Genomic DNA, 8432 nt, shown 5'->3' on the forward strand with positions numbered 1-8432 from the left:
CAAATAAATAGGAACCAGCATGGTTAGGCAATGACTGTGTCTACAGAAGCTAGAATAAGGTCTTGTTAATGATAGTTTTCCAAAACACTTCACCTTATTTAGAATAGGCAGGAAGTGGATTAGAAAAATTCTGAAGTAACAGATCAAGAGTTAATTAGCTATTTGGAAGTTGTCAATAGATGAAAAGGGTCATATATTTGTTAGGGTTCTCTACAGGAACCAAAACAACAGAATATATATAAAACATATGAATTATACAAGGGAATTTATCAAGAAGGATTACAGGATCAGAGATAAGAGGATCCACAGTGGCTATCTGGAGAGGTAGAGAATTCTGAAACTGCTCAATCCAAGAAGCTGAAAGCTGCAGAGCAGGAGCCATCAGAGGTGCAGCACCCATCCAAGACCGAAGGCCTGGCATCTCTTGGGGTGTCTCTGGTGGGAGCCCATGTTGAAAGGCTGAAGAAGCTGGAATTTGATGGCAGTAGCGAAAGACGCATTCTCTCGAGCAGAGTGGAGCTTCTCCAATGCAGGCTGACTTTCACTATCTTCCTTTGTTGCTCCATCCTCCTGCAAGCCTACTGGTTGACACCACCCACAGTCAGGGGCAGTGTTGCCCCTTCCTTGTTGTGCTGGTTTATGTGCCAGTCATCTCTGGAAACACCAGGCAGACCCACCTGGAAGTGTGCTTAACTAATCTCTTAGGCTTCTCTGGTCAAGCTGACAATCACAATGAACGGGCCTAGTTACAAACCGCCCTGTGGTTTCTCTAACAATATTTTTGTTTTGCTGGTCCCACAGTCACTTGGAGAAGAGGACTGTGTGTGTAGGAGGTGGCCCTTCTATGCTGTGTATGTATCTTTGTGGATCAGAAAGTGGGTAGATTGGAGCTTTACATTCTGTCATTTTCTCCTTAGGAGAGAGTGGGAGCCATTTGGGCAGGTACTGCTATAAAAAGTACAATCTCTAAAATAACTTAACATCAAGCACTTTAAACAGAATATGGGGCACTTTTTCTAATACATTTTATTTGTCTTCGTTTGCTTCCCAATTTATTCTGGATAATAGAACATTCCTTTCTCAATATTCCCTTTAGGCAGTTTAGAGAGGACTTTGTTAGTCGCTACACTGGCAAGAGTCCTCTTTCCCAGAAGGAAGAAGCACAGCGGATGGGGAGAGGTGTTGCTCTTTTTGCTTTAACATGTGCTTCTTCTTCCCATCAAAAACATGCAGCAAACTAGTACCATGTTCAAAGGACTGTTCTACACTGGAAGTTTTAAAAATGACTGAGACATGGTTCAGGACCACCGAGATACCATGCATTACCCTTCCAGTGAAAGAGGGGATTCTTCTGGATAGGGTGGGGGGTGTCTAGAAAGGCTCTTGATGGAGGTGGTAATGTTATTTTTGAATTAAAGTTTAGAGGATGGATTAAGAAGATGGGGGGTCATTGTGTACTGAGGGAGGAGCTTGAACATGAACTAGAAACTGTTCAGAGATAGACCCATCACCTCTCACGGACTACCTGTCCCTTTTACCAGTTGCTCTGGCACAGCATAGGCTGAAGGTGGTATCTGGGGACAGGCACCATCTGCTCTGTTCCCCGATTGTGGACTGCAGGACATGGGAGTGTGGAAAAGAAAGGGAGAGGGGAAGCCTCTTGGGAATGAGAATGCAGACTGTGTCTTACTTTTGATGCACTGGCCTGAGTTTTATTTTGTTTTGCTTTTTTCTTCTGGTACCGGGAATTGAACTGATGACCTTGAGCTTGCCAGGCAGGCGCTGTGCCACTGAGCTAAATCCCTAGCCCCTGGCCTGAGTTTTTAAAAATTGTTTTCAAAAATGATGTGTGAGGAAGGAAAATACAGTATTCTCTCCTCCCTTTTGAGTTCTTAGCCAGGACCCCTGTCACAAGAGACAGATACAAAAAAAAAGAGAAAGAAATGGTAGGGGATAGTGACTCTTAGTATATCTTTTTTTTTTTTTTTTGGTTTTGGTTTTTCTCCGGTACCGGGAACCAAACTCACAACCTTGCACTTGCCAGGCAGGCACTTTTGCTGCTGAGCTAAATCCCCAGCCCCAGCATATCATTTTTAAGAGAGAATAATTTTAGTACTAGTACAAGCCTTAAAATGTGTCTTGAGAAATATCCCAGAGGGGTTGTAAACACCTTTGCAGTTGACTTTGCCCTGGAATACTTCTCTAAAGACAAAGAATACCCGGGCCCAGATAACCACCTATGACCCTGCCTGAGTTATTTCATCCCTTCCCTGACCCTAGATAAACACTGTAACCATAAAGGAATGTATAGGTGTAAAAAGGGGAACAAACAGAACAGAGTGCAGGAAGTATATATCATAATGGTTGGGCTCATGACCCGGGGGCCTGACCCGGCCACATGGGACAAGGAAAACAATATGTGGACACCTGAGTCAACATTCCCATTCTGTTACTCTGGAAACCAAAAATATATCTAAGGTGGAAACAAAGATGAGGACCATGCTGCCACTTCCCTGACCTGCTAGTCAGAGATGTACGGTGACCGGTCTAAATTCAATAAACTCTGTTTACCCTAAAATTGAATCCTTAGGTCTTCTGTGGGAATCAGCCCGTCTGCCGCTACAAAACAAACAAGAATGTATTTCCATGTGCGTCTCATACTCAAACCTGGGGGATATACGGTTCTCAAACCAAACAGCATCAACTGTGGCTTGAAGAATGATGTGTTGCTGAAGAAGTGAGGTGACAAAGGAAAAGGATGGAGTCTCTATGGGACCATGAACTGTGGGAAGGCAAATAGGCAGATATACAGTAAAAACTGGCCAGCAAAATTTGTTGTGTAAATATCTCTGGTGTCATCTCTGACTACAAGAGCCTGAGTTATCTGCCATCTCTGTTGATCACCCTCCATTCCTCCTCGGGGAGAGGGTAGGAGGCACACCCTTCTAAATTTATGTTCTGCTTTTAGAAAAATAGCAAAGGGAAGAAAGTTTTCATGTATTTATTTATTCTTGATTGCCTTTGGCTCAAAATAATCCCTATGCCAAAGTGGCATATGTTGAAGTGACGCATTCTGCTCCTTTTTTAGCTATCATAGTTTTAACTTTGCTTGTAAAAGAATCTAACTCCACCAACCAAAACAACAACAGCAACAAAACTTCAACTAGTATAACTGCTCTCACTGGCCAAATAATAAAATACAGTCAACATGATCTATACATTTATGAGATGCTATATAAGTGTTTGTATTTTCACTATCACTAGTCTCCTCCCACATGGTCTTTTATAAATAATCACTGCTCAGGGCAAGTTCTGAAACAGACCACGTGCAGGAAGTGTTCATGCTGCTAATCTAGATCCTAGGCTCTAGGATACCTCTCCCCCTTAACAAGCCAGGGAAGTATGTAAGACTTGGAAAGATGCTCTCAAATCTAGGCCCAAAAGTGTACACTCCTTTGTCTTGGGAAGCAGGGTGTTATGGTTTGTGTCTGGATGTCCTCCCCAAAGGCTCATGCAGTCATAGGGTTTTTTTCAGAGGTGGCTGAATCTAGAGTGTATAATTGATTCATAGTACAGTAGTGGGATTAAGGGTGCTGGGATTAAGGGTGGTTAATTTTGTTTTGTTTTGTTTTGTTTTTTGTTTTTTACTGGTACCAGGAACTGAACTCACGACCGTGCGCTTGCCAGACAGGAGTTGTGCCGCTGAGCTAAATCCCCAGCCCCTAAGGGTAGTTAATTAATTGCTGGATCAGTTCACTGACTGGACTGGCACTGTCGTTGTCTCAGTAGACTAGATACAGTATAAGGGATAGAATGAGGCTTGTCTCATTCTCTCTTGTTTTGCTGTCTTCTGTTGCAGTGAACTGCTGCCCCTCTGCCAGGGGCCACTCTGCCTCGGACCTAGCCAATTACGGACTGAGACCTCTACAAAGTGTGAGCTAAATAAACCTTCCCTCCTTTATCTTTGGGTGTTGGATATTTTGTCTCAGCAATGAGAAAAGTAACTAAGACACAGGGAGAACAGAACAAAAGACATACTGGGGGCCCAACCAGGAAGAAGAGCTGGTTTGGTCAGTAGAATAAAAGAGGGAAGAAAAAAAGAAATACTGTCAAACTGTGCTTGTAAATTCCTCAATGTTATATAATACAAAGGAAATGTGTATTCTTCTAGTGTGTAATTTTCAAATCCAACTATGAAGTGTTATCCTCACTAAGAATCATGGCTATTTTCTTATGACAGCAATATTTACATGCATATGAATAGAATTAGAAAAATATAGAATCACTTTAGACTCAAGCAAGAATAGGATGGCTCATCTTTCTTATTTGTTTCATAGGTTGTATGTTCTATTTTCATTCTTATTTTGAGACAGTCTTACTATGTAGCTCAGGCTAGCCTTGAACTCATGGCGATCCACATGCCTCAGCCTCTCAAGTGCTGGGATTACAGGTGTATGCCACAATACCTGGCCCTCCATTTTCATTTTTAAAAATTGACTTACACTAGGATACAGCGGGCCAATAGATCAATAAGTGACATTTTCTCCTTTGGCTAAATTCCCAAAATGAGTAAAAATTTCAGCTTTCCAGACACAAGACTGTACTGAATTTCATCAGATTTAACACGCTGTAATATCACAGCCTGATACGATAATACTATGTTTCTTTGTAAGAAATGACTAACATCCCTTTCTTCATTCACTAACATTCCTTTTCTTATTAACAACTTTCTTTAGATTTGTTCTTTCATTTGACATTTTAATCATTGTAATAATTTTTATTTTACAATAAAAAATTGTGGATTATGTGTCATAGAGCATCTGCATTCTGCTATTTTCTTATGGAAAGTGTTGAATTTTACTTTAGCATGCAGTTAAGTCACCGATGGATCATTTTAAATCTGTAAAGGCTTTAATGGGCCAAATTAATGTTGGCTTTTCCCCTCACCTCACGACACATTCCTTAGTTCTAGGAGGCAACCTTCCTCTCTAAGGCACAGTCTTTTCAGGCTCAAGGCAGACTCAGGTGGTACCAGTCACTCCAGAACTGTATCTCCCTTGTGATGAGTGTCAGTTGACATTTCCGCTGTACTCTGTCAGACCTCTTTTCTTGTCTTTCCCCTTGGCTCCTTGCACCATTGCACTTAGACCCAGCCCAGTGGGAATCCTTCATGGGCCTTGTGCTTCCGGGGACAATGTACCTCAGGGTGCTTTCTCAAAATGCCCAGATCTGCCCCCTTAAATTGCCTGGGACTTACTGTGGCCAATAGGAAGAAGAACAAAGGAAAGATGAATAAATATAGTAGGATTTTGGTCCTCATACTTCTCCTGTGTCCCTAATAATTGTTATCATTCAATATCCAATAATATTCATTTATTTTAATTATTGGAAGTAGTTAAATGGTTCTAAATTGAGGCTGACTTCCCCTCCAAGGATAGTTGGCAATGTCTGGAGACATTTTAAATTGTTGAGACTGGGGACTGCTAGTAATAAGGCATCCAGCTGGAAGGGAACACGATGCGGCTAAGAATTCTGGGATGAACTAGACACTCTGGGATGAACTAGACACTCCCCTCATAACAAACCTTAGGCCCCAAATGGCCATACTGCAGACAGTGAGAAACCTGAGTAAAAAGAGTTGGGACAAGATTGCTATTTTTTTTTTTTTAAGATTGTTACTTTTGAGTTTGTTTTTGGATCTGGTTTTTAAAGAAAATTTTAAAATTATTCTGTCCCAAAATATTTGTACATTAGAATATGATATGTGTTTTCAGTGATGATGAAATAAAGCAAAAGGAAAGTAAAGATAGAGAAAGCAAGAGAAAATCTGGAGTACGTTAGTGCATAAATTATATGCTAGGACTTTTCATGTATTTCCTACAATTAATTTATGTACTTGCCTCTTATTTTTATAGCAGTATTCATAGCAATACTATTCTCACAGCCAAAGCTTCAGCCAGTAATTCAGACCAGTATACAATATGGCACCTTCCGACATCATATAAACAGTAAGCTCTGATTTTGCGAGTGGCATTGTAAAACAAATTAGTTATTATACAAAAGAAAAATGACCAAGATTATTGCAAGTCAACATATTTGCCAAAAATGTTGATCTATTTAATTTGAAATAAGAAAATATCAAGCAGAGAGTTAATAAACAGTAAAAGGGTGAAATTTCTTTTATTATTGCTTTCCTTATCATTGTACCAAGTAAAGAATTCAGTGGTTGGTTGTTCACTAGTATCTAGGGTATTGTAAATTTTAGGTGCACAATTTGGTCAAATATTTTAGGAGGAAACCATGAGCAATTTCCTTCATTATTCTGTAGCGAGGGAGTTTAAATTGTTAACTACATTAACTCATTTAATGATTTTAAAACTTTTACTTCTTAGGTTTGAGAGAGTAATGTCAAGGACAGAATTAATAGAAAGTGTATCTGAAATACTAGTAACTCCACGGTAAATCTTATATTGTTCTATATACCATTACAGGACTAGAAGCAAAACCATCCTTGGAAATATTTGCAAAGCCTCCAAAAGCCCAAAGCTTTGTCTCCTTCCACTGTACCCTATGTACTCTTCCATCTGCAGAGTGTCAGCATGAACTTTCACACACAGTGCTGTGAATTACTCCCCAACCTCTTCTGTTGAGATCAGCAGTAGGGTCAAGAGAAATGTGGCATCTGACTCTGCTCTGGGTACTCCAGTGTCTGTGGCCAGTTGTCTTGAGGGTGCAGTGTCTAACTGCACAGATTTCCATCTGAGCTGGCAGGGCTACATTCAGACCTTTGTTCCTCTTCTCCTCTAGGAAAAGCAGAAAAGCAGCTCATCTAACTCCTGTGCCTACTGAGAGCACAGTAGGATCTAATGAATCAAAGATCCTGCTTACCAACAAGGCCACCTGTTCCAAAACTATGAGGCCACCTGCTTTTACATGGGGACCTCACATGCTTGTCCCCTCCTCTTGTGTGGTGCTCTGCCTTCTGTGCACCCTAGAATAGTGGTATGTACCTTGCAGTCCAGACATCTCTCTTCATCCTTCCCTCCTCCTGCCTGTAGATAACATCTGTAAGGGCTTGGCGCACTGAGCTATATATAAAATAATCTGGTAGCCAAATCTGGAGGATGAATCCTAGTGATACAGGGGAAAGAAACCCCCAACCTGAATGATATCTGGGACGAGTTCATGTTCTCTAAAATCGAACAATAAATTTTAGGAACAATAGAGGTTAAGAGCAGAATATATTTATTGATGGAAAGAAAGCTTCCGTTAAAGAGAAGGACAGCAAGGGGCCCGAGTGGGTTGCCAAGGACCTTGCCCTTCCCAGGGATTTTATAGAGCAAAACCACTAGGTGAGGTGGCAAGATAGGGGAACAATGGAAATTATAAGGTGGGCATGAGGTGGGACAAAACTATGGTCAGCCAATAAGATTACACGTATAATTGTTCAAGTAAAATTGGTTAAACTGGGATCAAATGAGGAAGCGAGTCACATGGCAAGCAGGCATGAATACAGAACAGGGGCTTTTCCTGTAGGAGGTTGGGCTAATGACTTTTCCTGGCTTTTTCAGGGTGATTGCTGATAGGTTTTACCAGCGCAGAGAGAAGTAAAACAGAATTAAATGCCTTTATTGTGGATGGGAGAAAGCCATAGGAAAGAGAAAAACGTGGCCTCTAAAGATCTTTCCTGGGGTCCAAGGTTAAATAGCCCTAGGCTGGAGGCGGGGTTTAGGAGGCTCACCCCCTGACATGGCAGACCAGGATTGGGTGGGAGCATGGGAAAAAAGAACAGGATATTACAAAAAAAGAAACAGGAAGTTCTAATTTGACTCAGCAGAAGAAGGGTGGGGCTTAGCAGATGGCCTTTTGTGGTCAGCACCATATTGGCTGAATGCCATAGTGACTCAACACCATACCACATGACCTCCGGCGCCGTATTGGCTGGGTGCCATAGCAACTCAGCAGGAATTACAGTGGGGCAAGAAACCAATCAATTGCTACCTATTTAGATTACCAATCCCTGATGTCCACCCCTAGGGATGTATGTGGGTGCATTTGCTTAGTCTTTTGTCTGGAGGTCTGGTCGACAGCAAATATGTCTCCATTTGCAAGGTATCTTGTCTTTTATATTGGCTCCTTCAAAGGCCTGGCCCTGTCTGACTGCCTATAATATTTCTATCTGACTCAACTGCCTAAAACACTAGCAGGTTACTGGCACATCTGGGGGTGTACACCATACCATGCCACTGTTTTACTGGAACACATAGCTACCAGGATCCTACTGGGATTGTAAACTCAGTACCAGTACTGAATTAAAGAGGCAGAGTTTAAAATAAAGAAAGATGGTTTATTTGGAAAAGGGCAGAAAAAAAAGAAGATAGACTATCGGATTAATAATTCTTAGTTATTGTGGGTTGATCAGGTCCGCAATC

This window comes from Chinchilla lanigera, unplaced genomic scaffold (genome assembly GCF_000276665.1).
Source record: "Chinchilla lanigera isolate Chin_1 unplaced genomic scaffold, ChiLan1.0 scaffold00091, whole genome shotgun sequence".
In the NCBI taxonomy this organism is placed as follows: domain Eukaryota; kingdom Metazoa; phylum Chordata; class Mammalia; order Rodentia; family Chinchillidae; genus Chinchilla; species Chinchilla lanigera.